The sequence below is a fragment of the Mobula birostris genome, chromosome 20, assembly GCF_030028105.1.
Source record: "Mobula birostris isolate sMobBir1 chromosome 20, sMobBir1.hap1, whole genome shotgun sequence".
NCBI classification, from domain to species: domain Eukaryota; kingdom Metazoa; phylum Chordata; class Chondrichthyes; order Myliobatiformes; family Myliobatidae; genus Mobula; species Mobula birostris.
Window position 1 is genome coordinate 25,145,992 of NC_092389.1, and position 20,545 is coordinate 25,166,536.

At 42.3% G+C, this 20,545-nt stretch overlaps 1 protein-coding gene across 4 annotated transcripts in view; it reads right to left on the reverse strand.

Annotated features, from left to right (window-relative positions):
• Positions 1-20,545, reverse strand: part of LOC140185103 (endothelial cell-selective adhesion molecule-like) — a 138,777-nt gene that overhangs the window by 38,051 nt on the left and 80,181 nt on the right. The gene's annotated exons all lie outside the window — the stretch shown is intronic.

A 20,545-nucleotide genomic window follows, 5' to 3' on the forward strand; every position in this document is an offset into this window, starting at 1 on the left:
TTTGTCTATGAGAGCCTAGTGTACAAGTCATTTTTCTACCCTAATACTTTGCCCAGATTTTTGTTCTTTGTTATTATGTTAATAACTGATGCAGTGACTATGTTGTGTGAATTTTTTGAACCAGTTGTAAGGTCAATAAACAATTCATTCATTTATTTTTTGTTGGTTCATGGGAATATAGGCTTGGGCAGATGCTGGGAGGATGCCTCCTACAAATGCTATTCCAAATAAACTGGGAGGGAGAATCAGGGCTTACCGTCCTATCTGAAACTACTGGTTCAATTTTGATTTCAGATCCAGCTGTTTATATCATTGATCAGTCATAAATTTATAGTCTGTTTATTACAAGATGTACCTATCCTAGGTTTTCGTGTGTATGTCCTAAAGGGGCTGTATTCCGAAGGGGTAGAAATTGCTCAGTTAATTTACCTTATAGAGAAGACAACTTATAGATCACTAGTGATTTTCTGATTTGGGGTTATAATAGACACTCTGACAGTGAAAATTTTGAAATTATGGAAATTATACAAATCTGTTTGACTCACTCAGCTAAAGCAATGCTTGTTGAAATTTTCACAGCTTCATGTAAACCTTAAGACTAGATTATTAATATGTTCTTGGAGTTGTTATTGGAAGGAATTACAGCTCAAGTATCCAAGCAATAAGGATTCATTCCTTTACATCAAAATAATCTTTTCTAATTCAAGCATAAATCAAAGTAAGAACATTTCTTCCAGCCAGCCACTGCATGAAATTTGTGCTATTTTTAATCTTTCCTGACTGAACAAACAGAAATTATTTTTTTAAACTCTCTTATTCAGAGATACACCAGAACCCCTGTAATCTTCCATAGATTGTCACTGAAGTTTGTTGTTTTTCAGCAGCTGTACAGTGCAATACTTAAAAATTATAAGTTACAGTAATAAATACCTAAGATTGATTGAATAATGCAAATATAGGGGGAAAAGTGAGGTAGTGTTCATGATCCATTCAAAAATCTGATGGCAGAGGGAAGAAGCTGTTCCTAAAACATTGAGCGTGTATCTGTACGCACTTGTATCTCCTCCTTGATTGTAGCAATGAGAAACGGCCATTTTCTGGATGGTGAGAGTCCTCAATGGTGGATGCCTCCTCCTTGAGGATGTCCTCGATTGTGGAGTGGCCAGTACCCTTGATGGAGCTGCCGCCAAGCTGGACCAGTGGGCTAAGCATCAAACTTTGAACACTATATTGGAAAAAGTGCATGTGGATTTTCACCCTTCGTGGTTGCAAGGTAACTGCTGGGAACCGTATTACCTTGATGTGCAATAGAAAATCACCAGTAATGCCAATTCTTGTGCATACTAATAGACTTCTACGGCTCAAAACAAGCAAAAATAAAGACTTATGTTCAGAATATTCACATTATTTTCACTGCCAAAAAGAAAAAATCAAACATATGGATCGCACAAAATGAAACCCTTGCTACCTTCATAGGCAGATTTTTACATATATCAAAATTGTTGATGAAAGCACTCTTAATTCCTTCTTGTGTCCCGCAAATTGATTTAAATTTAAACAACCCTCTAGAAATAGGACGGCTGACTTAATTTCACAAGTTTAACGAAGGAGATTGTGCACCCTGGCTCCCTAATTACACCTGGACGACACGGAAGGAAAATCTATCTCCATATTTCTTTCACAGAGAAGCAGCTGAATAGTTGTGTTTCTCTGTTCATGACTAATTCAGAGATGTCAAATGAAGTTATAGCTGCTCAAGTAATTCAATCGCACTTCTTATTTCAATTAGCAGTCAAGTCTGTGGTGAGGTAGTGTGGAGCTAACGATATAATGTACATTACCCATGAAAGACTGGCCAAAGGACCAGCTCATTTCTATGACATTAATTTTGCCCTACAGTAGTTGTTAAAGTACTTAAGTGGGTTACCACTAAAGTAATAAACAGAACAACCATATGGATACATTGTTTTCAGCTCAAACCTGCCTCCTCTTAGAATTCAATGTTATTCACAACATTAAAATTAAATACTCTGTAACTATGTAGCCTGATGTCCTTTATAGGTATAAACACATGAAAAAGTAACAAATCTATTGAGTCAAATGTTGAAGTCAGTTTTAAAACAATTTATGGATTCCAAATTGCAGCTATCACTGAGCACATTCTGCTTATATATGACTCACTGACATTAAAAAATACCTAAAAGGGATTAGACTACAAAAATAGAAAAACACCAGTTTAAATTAAACCTCCCTTTCCCTTAAACCAAATCATTTCTTCATTGCTTGCTTAAACGGGATTGGCATTTTAAGCTCCTAAATATGAACCAGCAACATTTTTTTATTTACGTAGAATGGTTTGAGTTCTTAGCAAAATGAGGTGGTATCATCTAGATTTCTTTCTGTCTGGGTTTCATCCAAGCCCCACTTTTGATATTCTGCCCTGTTTAATAAAGCAATTTGACCAATATCCTTGTTTGTACATGATCTCTATTTAATGAGAATTGCAAGGATTTATATCTTAGTCCTCTCCATTTTAAAACAAAAGTGAGTGAATGTCGACCTCAGAAGGACAGTTTCACAGGTTTAAACAGGAGACAATTACCTTGAAGGATATACCACCCAACTTGACAAGGCCATTTTTAAGTCAAAGCCTGAGACAAATCTTTTGTGGCAAAGCTTTTTTTTTGTGCTCTTAAATTGATGGCAAGCAGAATTGGTGTACCACATTTCAATTCATTCACAATTGAGATAGACCCAGCAAGAACAGCCTTTTCCAAACCCCAGTGCCAGCAAAACAAGACAAATCAGCAAGATTTAGTGGGAATTAAATAACTGATGCAACATAATCAGCAGAGAAGATGTACAGATATAGATGGGATAAGGCCCCATGTTTTTTAATTGAACTGGAAGAGTCAAGGAATCACAATAGCACAGTAACTGGCTCATTGTGTCTGTGCCAGCTTTTTAAAGAGCCATCACTCAATCCTGTTCATAGAGTCATAGAACACTACAGCATCAAAACAGGCCCTTTGACTGATCTGGTCTTCTGTCTACTTCTACCCATCTGCTCCTGGACCATATCCTTCTAAAACCCTCCCATTCATGTACCTATCCAAACATCTCTTAAAGGTTATAATTGAACCCACATCTGCCACTTCTACTGCCTGCTTCTTCCACACTCGCACCAACACCTGAGTGAAGAAGTTTCCTCTCAGATTACACTTAAATATTTTACCTTTCACCCTTAACCTATAACCTCCAGTTCTAGTATCAGCCAACCTCAGAGGAAAAAGCCTGATTGCATTTACCCTATCTATACTCCTCAATTTTGTCTACCTCAATCAAATCTCCCCTGGTTCTCCTATGCTCCAGAGATAAAGTCCTAACCTATTCAACCTTACCCTATAACTGAGATCCTAAAGTCCTGACAACATTCCTTATAAATTTTATCTGCACTGTTTCAAGCATATTGATATCTCTCCTGTAGGTAACTGATCAGACCCTCACACAATACTCCAGATTTGGCCTCACCAACATCTTATACAACTTCAACGTAACATCCCAACTCCTGTACTCAGTACCCAGATCGATGAAGGTCAATATGTGAAAAGCTCTCTTTACAGCCCTATCTACCTGTGATGCCACTTTCAAGGAATTATGGATCTGTATTTCCAGATCCGTTTGCTTTACTGTACACTTCAGAGCCCTACCATTAGATTATGAGGACATGCAGTCCTCTTTTATTGTCATTTAGTAACGCATGCATTAAGAAATGATACAATATTCCTCTGGTGTGATATCACAGAAACACGGGACAGACCAAGACTGAAAAACTGACAAAAACTACATAATTATAACATATAATTACAACAGTGCAAACAATACCATAACTTGATAAACATAGAAACATAGAAAATAGGTGCAGGAGTAGGCCATTTGGCCCTTCGAGCCTGCACCGCCATTTATTATGATCGTGGCTGATCATCCAACTCAGAACCCTGCACCAGCCTTCCATCCATACCCCCTGATCCCCCTAGCCACAAGGGCCATATCTAACTCCCTCTTAAATATAGCCAATGAACTGGCCTCAACTGTTTCCTGTGGCAGAGAATTCCACAGATTCACCACTCTCTGCGTGAAGAAGTTTTTCCTAATCTCAGTCCTAAAAGGCTTCCCCTTTATCCTCAAACTGTGACCCCTCGTTCTGGACTTTCCCAACATCGGGGACAATCTTCCTGCATCTAGCCTGTCCAATCCCTTTAGGATTTTATACGTTTCAATCAGATCCCCCCTCAATCTTCTAAATTCCAACGAGTACAAGCCTAGTTCATCCAGTCTTTCTTCATATGAAAGTCCTGCCATCCCAGGAATCAATCTGGTGAACCTTCTTTGTACTCCCTCTATGGCAAGGATGTCTTTCCTCAGATTAGAACAAGCCGTGAGCATGGCAAATAGTTCAAAGTCTCTCGAAAGTCCCACATCTCACGCAGACAGGAGAAGGAAGAAAACTCTCCCTGCCATACCCGACCACAGTCCGACTCTGAGTCGTCCGAAAACTTTGAGCTCCGACCAGCCCTCTGACACCGAGCACCGAGCACCATCTCTGCCAGACGCTTCAATAGACAATAGACAATAGGTGCAGGAGTAGGCCGTTCGGCCCTGCGAGCCAGCACCGCCATTCACTGTGATCATGGCTGATCATCCACAATCAGTATCCAGTTCCTGCCTTATCCCCATAACCGTTGATTCCGCTATCTTTAAGAGCTCTATCCATCTCTTTCTTGAAAGCATCCAGAGACTTGGCCTCCACAGCCTTCTGGGGCAGAGCATTCCATACATCCACCACTCTCTGGGTGAAAAAGTTTTTCCTCAACTCCGTTCTAAATGGCCTACCCCTTATTCCTAAACTGTGGCCTCTGGTTCTGGACTCACCCATCAGCGGGAACATGCTTCCTGCCTCCAGTGTGTCCAATCCCTTAATAATCTTATATGTTTCAATAAGAGCCCCTCTCAGCCTTCTAAATTCCAGTGTATACAAGCCCAGTCGCTCCAATCTTTCAACATATGACAGTCCCGCCATCCCGGGAATTAACCTTGTGAACCTACGCTGCATTCCCTCAATAGCAAGAATGTCCTTCCTCAAATTTGGAGACCAAAACTGCACACAGTGCTCCAGGTGTGGTCTCACCAGCGCCCTGTACAGCTGCAGAAGGACCTCTTTGCTCTTATACTCAATTCCCCTTGTTATGAAGGCCAGCAGGCCATTAGCTTTCTTCACTGCCTGCTGTATTTGCATGCTTGCTTTCAGTGACTGATGTACAAGAACACCTAGATCTCATTGTACTTCCCCTTTTCCTAACTTGACTCCATTTAGATAATAATCTGCCTTCCTGTTCTTACCACCAAAGTGGATAACCTCACATTTATCCACATTAAACTTCATCTGCCATGCATCTGCCCACTCACCCAGCCTGTCCAAGTCACCTTGCATTCTCATATCATCCTCCCCACATTTCACACTGCCACCCAGTTTTGTGTCATTGGCAAATTTGCTAATGTTACTTTTAATTCCCTCATCAAAGCCATTAATATATATTGTAAACAGCTGCGGTCCCAGCACTGAACCCTGCGGTACCCCACTGGTCACCGCCTGCCATTCAGAAAGGGACCCATTAATCGCTACTCTTTGTTTTCTGTCAGCCAGCCAATTTTCAATCCATGTCAGTACTCTGCCCCCAATACCATGTGCCCTAATTTTGCCCACTAATCTCCTATGTGGACTTTATCAAAGGCTTTCTGGAAGTCCAGGTACACTACATCCACTGGCTCTCCCTTGTCCATTTTCATAGTTACATCCTCAAAAAATTCCAGAAGATTAGTCAAGCACAATTTCCCCTTCGTAAATCCATGCTGACTCGGACCGATCCTGTTACTGCTATCCAGATGTGTCGTAATTTCATCTTTTATAATTGACTCCAGCATATTTTCCACCACCAATGTCAGGCTAACCAGTCTATAATTCCCTGTTTTCTCTCTTCCTCCCTTCTTGAAGAGAGGGACAACATTAGCCACCCTCCAATCCACAGGAACTGATCCTGAATCTGTAGAACATTGGAAAATGATTACCAATGCGTCCACGATTTCTAGAGCCACCTCCTTAAGTACCCTGGGATGCAGACCATCAGGTCCCGGGGACTTATCAGCCTTCAGACCCAACAGTCTATCCAACACCATTTCCTGCCTAATATAAATTTCCTTCAGTTCATCCATTACCCTAGGTCCTTTGGCCACTATTGTATTTGGGAGATTGTTTGTGTCTTCCTTAGTGAAGACAGATCCAAAGTACCTGTTCAACTTATCTGCCATTTCCTTGTTCCCCATAATAAATTCACCCGTTTCTGTCTTCAAGGGCCCAATTTTGGTCTTAACTATTTTTTTCCTTTTCACATACCTAAAGAAGCTTTTACTATCCTCCTTTATATTCTTGGCTAGTTTACCTTCATACCTCATTTTTTCTCCGCGTATTGCCTTTTTAGTTACCTTCTGTTGCTCTTTAAAAGTTTCCCAATCCTCCTGCTTCCCACTCGTCTTTGCTATGTTATACTTCTTCTCTTTTATTTTTATACTGTCCATTACTTCCCTTGTCAGCCACAGCCTCCCCTTACTCCCCTTAGGATCTTTCTTCCTCTTTGGAACAAACTGATCCTGCACCTTCCGCATTATTCCCAGAAACACTTGCCATTGCTGTTCCACTGTCATCCCTGCTAGGGTATTGTTCCATTGAACTTTGGCCAGCTCCTCCCCTATAGCACCATAGTTCCCTTCGTTCAACTGTAATACTGACACTTCCGAGCTTCGACCTCAGCCCCGGTTGCCAGCAGCAGGCAAAGCTGAGGATTTTGGGGCCTTCCCTCCGGAGATTCTCAATCGCACAGTAGCAGTGGCAGCAAACCGGGCATTTCAGAAGTTAATCCAGATGTTCCTCCGTGCTCTCACAGTTGTCTCCATCAAATCAGAATTGTGCACGGCATCCTTCTTACAAATACGATACCATTTCACCAGAGAGGCTACGCGCGCTGCGTCGCGCTGCCATCTTCTGTCCAAGTCCTATCCTGGTTTGTCCTTCCAAAGAGCAACACCTCACTTGTCTGCATCAAGTTCCATCTGCCATTTTTATCGCATTTTCTCAGCATGTCAAGATCACTCTGAAAGCTTTGACAGCCTTCCTCGCTGTCTACTACACTCCCAATCTTGGTGTTATTCACAAATTTGCTGATCCAGTTTACTACATTGTCACCTAAATCATTAATATAGATGACAAACAACAATGTACTCAGCACCAATCCCTCACCACACCACTAGTCACAGGCCTTCAGTCAGAGATTAACAGAGAAAATAATTCAGTTTTCCCCAACCAGAAGCCCTGGATGAACCATGAGATCCACAATCTGCTGAGAGCCAGATCAGTGGCATTCAGGTTTAGCGACCAAGTAACATACAAAAGGTTCAGATACAACTTCTGGAAAGCTGCCTAACGGGAGGAGTGGCAATTCTGGACCAAACTTGAATCACTGAAGGATGCTCGAAAGCTGTGGCAGGGTTTGAGTGTTATTCCCTCTCACCAGGTGAAACCAAGCAACACAGGTGACAACAGGACTTCGCTCCCAGGTGAGCTCAATACCTTTTACACTCGCTCTGACATTTAAACCATGAAGGAGCATTCACGAACACCTATACCCCCCCCACCCCGCCGCCGATGATCCTGTAATTTCAGTCTCTGAGTCCGATGTGAGAGCATTCTTCAGGAGGGTGAACCCAGGGAAAGCATCTGGCCCAGATGGAGTACCTGGCCGAGTACTCAAGACCTGTGCTGATCAACTGGCTGGACTGCTCACAGATATCTTTAACCTCTTGCTTCAGCAGGCTGAGGTACCCACCTGTTTAAAGCAGACCAGTTATATCAGTGCCTAAGAAGAACGTGGTAACCTGCCTCAATGACTATTGTCCAGTAGCACTTACATCCACTGTGATGAAGTGGTTTGAGAGGTTGGTGTTGAAACATATCAACTCCTGCCTGAGAAGTTACTTGGATCTGTTCCAGTTTGCCTCCTGGCACAACAGGTCCAGCAAATGCCATTTTTTGGCTCTTCACTCAACCCTGGAACATCTGGACAGCAAAGGTGCATACATCAAGATGCTCTTCATTGACTACAGCATTCAATACAACCAACTCCTCAAAACTAATCAATAAACTTCAAGACCTTGGCCTCAATAACTCCCTGTGCAACTGGATCCTGGATTTTCTTCACTGCAGACCCCAGTCAGTTTGGATTGGCAACACCACCCCCTCCACAATCACCATCAACACAGGTGCACCATGAGGCTGTGTGCTTAGCCCCCTGCCCTACTCGCTTTATACATATGACTGTGAGGCGAGGCACAGCTCCAATGCCATCTTGAAGTTTGTTGACAACATTGCTGTTGTAGGTCAATTCAAAGGTGGTGACCAATCAGTCTTTCGGAGGGAGAATGAAAATCTGGCTGAGAGGTGCCATAAAAACAATCTCTTACTCAATGTCAGCAAGACCAAGGAGCTGATTATTGACCTCAGAAGAAGGAAACCAGAGGTCCATGAGCCACTCCTCATTGAGGGTTCAGAGCTGGAGAGGGTTAGCAACTCTAAACTCTTCAGTGTTATCATTTCAGAGGATCTGTCTTGGGTTCAGCAAGTGAATACCATTACTAAGAATGATGGCAGCACGTCCATTTCCTTCGAAGGTTGTGAAGATTTGGCATGATACCTAAAACTTTGACAAACTTCTAGATGTGTAATGGTGTAATGGAGAGTATATTGACTGGTTGAATCACAATCTTGTAAGGAAATACTAATGCCCTTGAATGGAAAAATGCTACAAAAAGTAGTGGCTATGACCCGGTCCATCACAGGTAAAGCCCCCCCCCCTCCACCGTTGAGCACATCTACACGGAGCCATGTTGCAAGAAAGCAGCATCCATCATCAAGGACACCCACCACCCAGGCCATGCTCTCTTCTTGCTGTTGCCATCAGGAAGAAAGTACAAGAGCCGCAGGACTCACACCACCACGTTCCGGAGCAGTTATTATCCCTCAAACCTCAGGCTCTTGAACCAATGGCGATAACTTCAATCACCCCCATCACTGAAATGTTCCCACAACCTATGGACATATTTTCAAGGACTCTTCATCTCTTGTTCTCAATATTCATTGTTTGTTTATTTACTTATTTATTTTTCTTTTGTATTTGCACCATTTCTTGTTTTTTGCACATTGGCTGTTTGTCTGTCCTACTTTGTGCTGTACCTCAATAAATAAAGTAAATAAACAACCACCCCCCCTCCATTCACTCCACTGCATCCCTTTCCATAGAAACACTTGCAACATGTTTTCCGTGCTAATGACTAGTATAAAATTCTTGTTAATTATTCCAGCCATGTCCTCCACTTCAACTGCCTCAACCCTCCCACAACCACTGTTACCTCTAAGCTGCACAGTAACTGAAATGCCCCCGTGTACATAGCCTTTATTGCCACACAGCTGGAATTTTCTTTTATGTAATGTTTTATTAAAGTGGCACGCAGTTTTCTGACCGTGTGAAAATTTCCTGTTCAGGGCAATGGTTGGTCTGCGCAGCTGTAAAAAAAATTGAGGTAATATTGCCCACAACTCGTACATTTTTTATATAAACCCAAACTACTTTCACATTCTGTCTTTGCCTGTCTTAATTTCCTTACCACCTCCCCTCTCACCTGGTTCTGTTTGTTCAAGGTCTTATTTAGATTATTCTTCCTGCCTGTGTTACTTACCTATTTTGTTTCTTTTGCTATGTTCGCCATCACTTTGCAGTGTTACATGTAGGGCCTATTAGCTTTAGTTCTGCTGTCTAGGTTGATAAGCCATTCTAATTCAAAATTAAAATCTTTAAACCAATGCAGTCCAATATAAAGATTCAAATTACTTTGCACTTGTCCCACCTGAGTATTCACACTTCATCTACTGTTTGACAAAATTGGAAAATAAATAATTTCCCTGCATCTCACCAAAGAAAAATGATCCTAGTGGAAACTTGATTACCAGAAACAAGAAAGGTCTTGGCCCAAAACCTCGACTGTTTGTTCATTTCCATGGACCTGTCGAGTTCCTCCAGCATTTTGTATGTGACACTTCCAGAATGCTTGGAATAAAGTCCAAAGGCATTTGGTTCAAGCACCAGGGGGCAGCATTGTGCAATTGATGTAAATTGTCATACTACTAAGGGAGTGTCACTTGGTTACACATAATGTCACCATAGAAGGCACTTACATATAATACAAAGGGATATATACAAATGTTTCAAAAAAATAGAAAGGGGGTGGGTGCTAGGGGCAAGTGTAACTACACCAGGCATATAAAATGTCACGCACAACTGCACTGCAAAGTCCTCCCAAATTCTCTGTTAGAATAAGTAATCCAAAGTTCATGTTCTCTCCCAGGACAACAACTCCAGCATGGAGGCTGTAAATGCATCCAATCTACTTTGTTGGAGAGGCCATACTCTACCAATACCGGAGTCCCAAATAGACTCTCTATTCTGGGCTGTATTGTGGGAGACAGCTGAAGAGATTCAAATATGGTCAAAGCTTCCTTGAATAAAGCAGTAACATCCTCACTGACTGTTGGGAATCCCTAACCCATGCACTGCTCAAAATGGAAAGGAGTACAGAGGATGGGATTGAGTTCCTCGAGTTCATACATTGGGGGCCCTCCATAAACAATGAAGGATAGAGCCACCTCACAAACTACCAACTCCTCACATCATCAGGTACCTCCTCTTCCTCCCGTGGAACTCTCTGGTTCCCATTGGCCTCATCAATCATCTCAGAACCCACAAACCCAGAATGGAAGCAAGTTACCTTTGATCCAAGTATGTGCCAAAGAAGTAATGTAAAAATATAAGTACAATACAAAGAGAAACTAAAACATAATTAATAAACAAGCACCAACAAAACTACACCTACAGAGCCAAATAATAACAATGGAGTTGGAAGGGAGTAACTAATCTGTTTTCTGATAGCACATATATGGTTTGTTCATCTGGAACTGTATTTATAATCATCTTTGAACTACTGTATCAATATTGACATTATGGAAAACAAGAAAGGAAAAGGATATCAGGACAGACCACAATAATGATTTCACTTTGTATGGTGTTTTGTAATACATGATATATAAGGGTTCCAAGCAAATAACCTGTACTTATCAGAATGTTTCTGTACAGTGCTGGGTACAGTTTCCATACAAGTGTATGTCCAAAAAAGTGCTGCAAGTTCCTGCATTTTTCTTCTTTCTATTCAAACCTAATCTATGATCAGCCTCCAACTCAAGATCTTCAAGTGTTTTGACGAAATTAAACGAAGAGAGATGTCAATGGCTTGAGAACAGGTCGCATAACTAGTGAAGAAACCATTAGGGTAAATTATTTATGTAGAATTTTGTTGTGAACCACACTGTTTGCTTAAAAAAGCAGGAATCAGAATCGTAAAGCGCCATCAAAAAGGAAGTGACAAAATAATTGAAAGAAAATTTACAAGACAATGGAGAGAGAACAGCACAAGTGCCTATCAGTGGCAAGAAGGCTGAATGCAGTTGTTCCATATTGTGTGGTAAAGTGATTTTGTTTTAAAATGTACAGTATTGATATTAGGGATGGATATATCGCTAGAAAGGCTAGAATTTATTTATTAATTAATTTATTTAGCAACACAGCAAGGAGTAGGCTCTTTGAGCCACACTGCCCCAGCAATCCCCGCCAACCCCGATTAACCCTAATCTAAGCATTGGACAATTCACAATGGCCAATTAACCCACCTGGTATGTCTTTGGATTGTGGTAGGAAACTGGAGCAGCAGGGGAAAACCCACATATTCCACGGGGAGGACGAACAGAGACTGCTTACAGACAGTGCCGGAACTGAGCTCTGAACCCTGATGCACCGAGCTGTAATAGTGTTGCACTAACCACTACGCTACCATGGCATGCAGTGTTCTCTGTCACTCAAAGTCTTTGAATGAGTGCGGGTAAGCTGCCTTCCTCCACTGCTGTAGTCCTTTTGATAAAGCTGTTGGATGGGAAGTCTGGGATTTAGATTCAGTGATAGTGATGTTCTTCCAATTAGTGTATGACTTGGAGGTAAACCTGTAGGCAGCATGGCAGCTTCTACTGGGTCAATCAAAGGTGTTGTTATCTTTTTTATATGAATTTTTTTATGATTGCAAGACCCTGCTGAACATTAAGAGTTTAAAGTACTGCAGGTCTAACACACCGGTGAGTTGCTTATTGGTGGAGAAATTGAAGGAGCTGGACTTGTTGCGGGCCGTGATGCCGCCTACATCGGAGATTTGGGGTCAGTGGACTCTAACAGCAAGTGATCAGCTTAGTTGCTTTTCTTGTGATTGTAAGACCCTGTTGGACATTGGTGGTGTGGAATGCTGGAAGTCCAATTCATTGGCTTATTAGTGAATGGTGGTGGTGGGGGGGGGGGGCTGCATGACCTCAGTTGTAGAGAGGACTAGACCTCAAGCTGCAGTGTCACCTGTTTTCAGCCGCCCAGGGTGGGGGAATGGCGGAGGTGTGTGCTCCACCAGAGTACTGGAAGCATTGTGGCACGGCATCCAAGCTGGAGTTGGGTGCTCCACCAGAGAGCCAGTTGCAGTATGGTGTGGCGTCCTGATGGTGCTGGTGTCGGCCCCCTCGTGTTCACTAAGCAGAAGACAAGCTGCATTGTGTTCGACTGCAGACTGCTGCAACATTCATGGGCTTTTCTTTACGTGATTGTATTTTGCTACTATCTTATCTATGCAATATGTACTTTGTGCTGTGTATGACTTTTGGTACTGTGTTTAGGACCTTGGCCCCAGGGCCCAGGAGTAACACTGCTTTGTCTGACTGTATTCATGGATATTCATGTATGGTTGAATGACAATTAAACTTGAACTTGAACTTGAGGTAATGCTGTTCACAGCCCTAATCCTTCTTGCTGACAGAGGTCGACAGTTTGAAATGTACTGTCAGAATAATCTAGGCAAATAAGATGTATTTTCTAAATGACAAACACTACATTACCCACTACAGCTACAGTGCATTGGATATAGAAGAAATATTCTACAGAGCAGTGGAAGGAGGACAAATTAGGTTGTTTTGACAGCAGCACGGTAAGCTTCTTGAGTGCAGTTGGACAAATCGTCATCTAAGCATTATTTCCTGGTTGACAAATTATACATGGTCTTGTGGGAAGTAAGTCACTTGCCACAGGATACTCAGTCTCCGACCTATTCTTATGGCTCTGGTGTTTATGTAGCTGGTCTCATTGTATTCTGTGATGAATATTCACTGTCCAGGGCCAGAAGGATCTTTTTTTAACCAAGCTCAACTTCCTACCATAGCAGCTGACACCCCTAGGGATCAGAAAGTTGTTAACAAGAGTTAGGAAGTTAAACTTCCAACCAATATTTTTTGTTTAGCTTCTTGTCATAAACGGGAAGCAGTCTTCAGTTCTTTATGTAACTTGCAAGCAATAAATCAGCCTGATGTTAAAAGAACAGCCTTGCAAACAAACAGCACTGTCTATAGAGCACAGGATGCTGGCCCACTGCATGGGCTAACTTCTCAAGAGATGTAGTGTAAGACAATGGAGTTATGTTCTGTAGACTCTTCTGTTCCTGGGCATTGGAGTTTCTATAGAAAGCCAGGATGCAACCAGTCAAGATACTTTCCACCATGTATACAGTCATAGAGTTATAGAACACTACAGCACAGAAACAGGCCCTTTGGTCCATCAGTTTGTCCTGAACTATTAAACTGCTTAAACCCATCGACCTGCACCTGGAACATAGTCCTCCATACCCTTCCCATCCATATACCTATCCAAATTTCTCTTAAATGTTGAAATCAAACCTGTATCTACCACTTCCGCTGGCAGCTCGTTTACCCTCTATGATCCTCTGAGTGAAGAAGTTCCCCTTCATATTCCCCTTGAAAACTTGACCTTTCACCCTTAACCCATGATCTTTAGTTCTAGTCTCACCCAACCTCACTGCTTCCATTTACCCTCATAGTTTTGTACACCTCTATCAAATCTCCCCTCATTTTTCTATACTCTCAGGAATAAAGTCCTAATGTATTCAAACTTTCCCTATAACTTAAGTCCTGGTGATATCCTTGTAAATTTTTTCTGTACTCTTTTAATCTTATTAGAAAGCAGGTGACCAAAACTACACACACACAATACTCCAAGTTAGGCCTCATCAACGTTTTATACAACTTCAACTTAACATCCCAACTCAGGTACTCAATACTTTGATTTATGAAGGCCAATGTGCCAAAAGCTTTCTTTACGACCCTATCTACCTGTGATGCCACTTTCAAGGGATTATGGATCTGTTTTCCCAAATCCCTCTGTTCTACCGCACTCTTTAGTGCCCTACCGCTCACTGTGTAAGACCTACCCTGGTATGTCCTCCCAAAGTGCAACACCTTGCACTTGTCTGCATTAGATTCCATCTGCCACTTTTCCGTCCATTTTTCCAGCTGGTTCAGATTCCGCTGTAAGGTGTAATAATCTTCCTTGTCATCCACTACACCCCCAATCTTGGTGTCATCTACAAATTTGCTCTATAGAATATAGTATCTATAAAAGTTTGTCTAAATTTTAGATGACATGCCAAATCTACGCAAACTTTGAAGAAGGTAGAAGTGCTGTTATGCCTTCTGTGTAATGGCTCTGGTGTGCTTTTCTCAGGCCAGATACTCTGATTTGGTAACACCGGGAATTTGGCTAGGATATCCAATAAACACAACTATCTTGTTTTGTGTGAGATAGAACTCCGAGTGGACTGATTTCTCTTTGTTGCCCGGCGCACTTCAGGTTTTATCAACTAAATGCCACATTCAATCAAATAGTGCCTTGATGTCAAAGGCAGTCACTCTCACTTCATCTACGAAATTCAGTTCCTTGATCCACGCTTTGACTAAAGATACAATAAGGTCAGGAATTAAATGAAATTCAACTTGGAAAATTCAACGTAGTTTATTTGTACGTGCTCCTTTGTTGTACTATTAAGAACACTATTCATCACTAAGTGATGACTAAGAATAGACTGATTGGAAGGCAATTGTTTTGACCTATTTTTAGTGGACTGAACATACCTGGGAAACTTTCCACATTGTCACATAGATGTCAGTATTACAACTGTACTGGAAAGGGTTGGCTAGGAGCCTGGGTAATTCTGAAGGACACATCTTCAACGTTACATCCGGGTTATTAGCCAGTCCTACGTCCTCTGCGTATCCAGTGTTCCTGTCCATTTCCTAACACTACATGGTTGTTAATTGAATTGGCTGGAGATGGCTTCCATATCCTATCGCAGGAGAATCTCAGGAGGAAGCAAAGACAGATGATTCACTTTTGACTGAAGATGTTTGTAGATGCTTTATCATGCGTTTGGTGCTCAGACCCTGGACTCCACCATCTCTGAGGATAGGGATATTTCTGAAACTTTCTCCTCATCCTAGCCTTTTAACTATTCACCCCCTTTCTGGGCAGGGAAGACTATGAAGCTTTGATGTGATCCTTTGGTTATGGGATCATTTGGTTCGGTGTGTTGCACACTGCCTTTCTCTGTGAGAGGTCTGATCGCCATTAGTACCAACTTCTGAGCTCGAGAGGATGCTGAGGTGTGAGGAGCCTGCTCCTAAATAAAAAGGACTGGACACAGCAACTGCAGCCAATTTGTGGTTAATGGCTTGCACTCCCTCAGTCTGCCAAGTTTGTCTGCATGTAAAGTTCAGCAAGTGGGGAAAACAACAGAGTGGAACTCTGAGCGCGTCCGTGAGTGGCACAGTGGCTCAGCAGATAATGCTGCTGCCTCGTGGCTCTGGCAGCCCCAGTTCAATCCTGGCATTCGTTCATCTGCATGCAGTTTACAGGTTTTCCCTGTGGCCACTAAAATTTACCCAGATGCTCCAGTTTCCTTCCACGCTGCAAGAACTTGCTGATTCCCGTGTTAATTAGCTGCTGTGTAGCAGATGGTAGGCGCGTCAGGGTGGAGTTGATAAGCATGTGTGAGGGAGAAGGAAAAATTACGAAGTAAGCAGGGGAATGGGATTAATGGGAATACTCTGAGAGCTAGCATTAAGGTGCAGGCAAACCATCCCTCTCTGTGAATACATGGATCCTCCATAGAGAACGTTCCCAGTAGTTCACATCACAGGTGACCTCACCTGGTCCCTTAATATCACCTCCCTGAACAAGAAGGCACAGCAGCACCTCCACTTCCTAAGCAGATTGAGGCAAGCAAGGCTCCCACTCCCCATCTTAACTGTGTTTTACAGGAGCACCATTGACAGCATCCTGACAAGTTGTGTCTCCATCTGATATGGGAGCAGCTGAGCACTGGACCGGAAGTCCCTACAAAGGACTGTGAGAACAGCCGAGAGGATCATAGGGGTCTCCCTACCACCCATCGGGTACATCTATCAGGAGCGCTGATCAAGGATCCCACCCATCCATCCAGCATCCTCTTTGACTTTCTACCATCAGGCAGGAGGCTACAATGCAGCAAAGCAATAGCAGTCAGAATGAGAAACCGTTTCTTCCCCCAGGTGATTAGGCTTCTGAACTCCTAGCCGCATCATATTTAAAGTGTCACTGGTTAATCTGTTCCGTACCTTATGATATTTAATATTAATGTACTTTAGTTTGTTATTTATGTGTGATTCATCTGTAAATTTTATCCTTACCTTCATTAGTTATCCTGTGTTATGTGCACTACTGTACTTTACACCCTGGTTCGAAGAAACATTGTCTCGTTTCTATATACATTATTTGAATATATACATGTATATAGTTAAATGACAGTAAACTTGACTTGTCACTAATCAATGGGCTGAATGGTTTCTTCAATGTTGTGACATGATATGATAAATAAAGTATTGATTCCAGACTTCAGTTGCTCAGGAAATACAAAACTTGGGTTTTTGCCATAATTAGCATTCAGCTTGATTGAAACCACTGTATGCAAGATCCAAAGTTCACATATTCCATGAAACAAATGGCTCACTGTTCCTACATGAGTACATTTTATCAGCAAAGCTCATTGAGGAATGTGATCTTTACGAGTTCATGGGTCTCACTTTCACCACATTCAATCGATTTAACCACTAAACCACAGAGAAGCAAAGAACATCTTCTCAGAGAGAGTCTTCTGACACTTTGGCTTTCACTTCCATTGATGTGAAAAATACTCCTCTCAAGTTTACCACAGTTACTGGACAAATTCGTCAGAGTCATCAGAATCAGAATCAGGTTTAATATCACTGGCCTATGTTGTGAAACTGAATTACAGTAAGTATATATATGTATATTAAATAATTAATTTAGATTTGTAGTGCAAAAGCAGAAATTTAAAAATAGTGAGGTAGTGTTACAGAAACAGGCCCATTTGCCCATCTAGTCCATGCTGAAATATTAATCTGCGTAATCCCATTGCCCTGCACCCGGACCTTAGCCCCCCACACCCAGAATCCTAGTTAGGATCCCAGTTTGTATCGTCAAACCTTGTTTGTGAATAGTTGTTTAGTGGAGAATGGAAGCTCCCTTCGGGAAGTAGGTCTATGGTGCTGTGTACCCGATAAATATTTGATTCTGGTTCATAGTCATTACACTGTTATGCTGCTGTCCACAGACAACTCTAAAGTACCCCGGCAAACTTCCCTTTCCTGTAGCCACAGTCAGGGACAGTAGCACATATTCAAACCTTGATATTAAAAAAAAGTCTTTTGCAGGATACAGCGTGAAATAAACCATATTTCTGTCCATAAAATCCATGGGAATAACTCCAAAAATCACAGAGAGCTTGACCATGTAAATCTAATTTAAAGATGCACTGTGAGATTGATCGTATGTTTCCAAGAAGATCTGAGCTTAAAACCACATGTTCTGGTAAATTCTGCCTAACCCCACTGTCCTCTTTCTCTCTCTTCCCATCCTAAAGTCAGTGACAGATGCTGGAGCACAGCCCCAGAAGTTCCAGTGGGTACCACACTCAAAAGTATGAACTTTGGTATCAAGTGACAGCAGGGTCTGCAACTCAGCCCAGAGTTAAAGCCAATGCCAACTGCATTGCCAAGCAACATTTCAGCAAAAAAAAAACTGGTTTTATTATTATATTTGCAGTATTGTGTGGAGTTCTGCTCGCCAACCTACGGGAAACCTATCAATAAGCTTGAAAGAGTGCAGAGAAAATTCACAAGGATGTTACTGGGATTTGAGGACCTGTGTTTTGGGGAAAGGTTGAACAGGTTAGGACTTTATTCTCTGGAGCATAAAAAAATGAGGGGAGATTTGATAGAGGTATACAAAATGATGAGGGGTATAGATATAGGGTGAATGCAAGCATTCTTTCTCTCCTCAGGTTGGGTGAGACGAGAACCAATAGTCAAAGGCTTAGGGTGAAAGGTGAAATATTTAAGGGGAATCTGGGGTGGGGGAAACACTACTTCACTCAGAGGGTGGTGAGAATGTGAAATAAGCTGCCGGTGGAAGTGATAGATGGGGTTCAATTATAATATTTAAGAGAAGTGGACATAGGTACTGTACATGGATATGAAATGCAGCAAGGGCTGTGGTTCGGGTATGGGTAGATGGGACTAGATAGAAAACAGGCCAGCACAGACAGGATGAGCCATAGTGCTTTAGGACTATACACACATACACTTCCTAGTTTACAAATAATCTCAAGTATCTTAAAACAGGACATTTTTCAGCCTACCTCATCTTTATCAGCTCTCTGAGCGATCCCGTTAGTCCCATTCTCCCAGTTATTTCCTTATAACCTATTCGCTCTCACATGAGCATCAACTTCTTTCTAACTCTTCTACCACCACCCACGTAGTGGACAATTAACCGACCAACCAACGCACCTTTGGGATGTGGGGAAAAACCGGAACGCCTGGAGGAAACGGGGAAAACATGCAAACCCCACCTAGACAGCACCGAAGGTGAGGAACAAACCCAGGTCTCTGCACCATCTGCTGAACCTCTGTGCCTGACATAATCATTCATGTCAAGCTAACTTTATTTTAAGAATTTAGCATGGGTGCACATTTCCACAATGAAAGGTTTGAGAGAGCCACCATTCCTTACAGTGAAGACAAAAGATTTTGTGAAGGCTGACAGTCTACATGAGCAATTTAGCTCTACTGCCTCATGTTTAGTTTATTAAGAGGCACTGCAAATTAAAGCAAACTAATTTTAATTCAACCTCTAACAAGTTCAGTCCTAGTGAAAACCGCGATGTCAGGCTCATGCGATAGCAGGGCTGAACTCCAGAGGTGAAGAGAGAGTAACTGCCCTTGACATATAGGCAGTACTTGATTGAGTATGGCATTAAGGAGCACTGGGTAAAGTGGAGTCAATGGGAGTTGGCGGAAACCCTACACTGGTTGGAATCATACGTAGCATAAAGGAAGATGATAGAAGTGGTTAGAGATCAATCCTCTCAGCCATAAGACATCTCTGCCAGGTGTTCCTCAGAGTACTGTCCTTGGGCCAACTGTCTTCAGCTACTTCATCAGAAATGTTCAACAATGATCATCACTATTCATGAAAACTCAGACAATGATCCACACTCACAAAATACTGGAGGAAGTCAGCAGGTCAGGCAACACCTAGGGATGGAAATGAACAGTCAACATTTCGTGCCAAGACCCTTCATCATTCTGACCTGCTGAGTTCTTCCAGCATTTTGCATGATGCAGATTTCCATCATCTGTAAACCCTCTTGTACCTCAGATAAAGCAACAGTTCACATCCAAATGCAGCAAGACCTGGACAACATCCAAGCCAAGGCCGATATGGCAAGTAACATTCCTACCACAAAAGGACCACACAATGATGATAATCAACGAGAGAAAATCCAGCTCACACCCCTTGACATTCAGTACCATCACTGAATCCTCCACTATCAATACACTATGGGTAAATTGACCAGAAACTAAACTGGGATAGCCAAATAATACAATATAGCTATAAGAACATGTCAGAGGCTGGTAATCTTAGGACAAATAACTCACCTCCCCCAAGTCTCTCCCACATCTTCAAGTCAGGACAGTGATGGAATACTCAAGACTTGCTTGGATGACTACTGCTTCAACAACACTCAAGAGGCTCGACACCATGCAAGATATAGTAGCCCACTTGACAGGGAACCCATCCACAACCACTTACAATCAACACACAGGAGCATCAGCTTGTACCACTTTCCAGGATGCACTGCAGCAATTCACCAAGACTTGTCTGAAAACACCTCTGCCAGTTAGAAGCACAGGGGAAGCAAAAGGATAAGGAATGCCACCATCAGGGATTGGCCCTCCGAGCCACACGGCATCCAGACTTGGAAATAGACCATCATTCCTTCACCTTAACTGGGTCAAGATCCTGGAGCCTTCTCCTGAACAGCATTGTGGGTATAC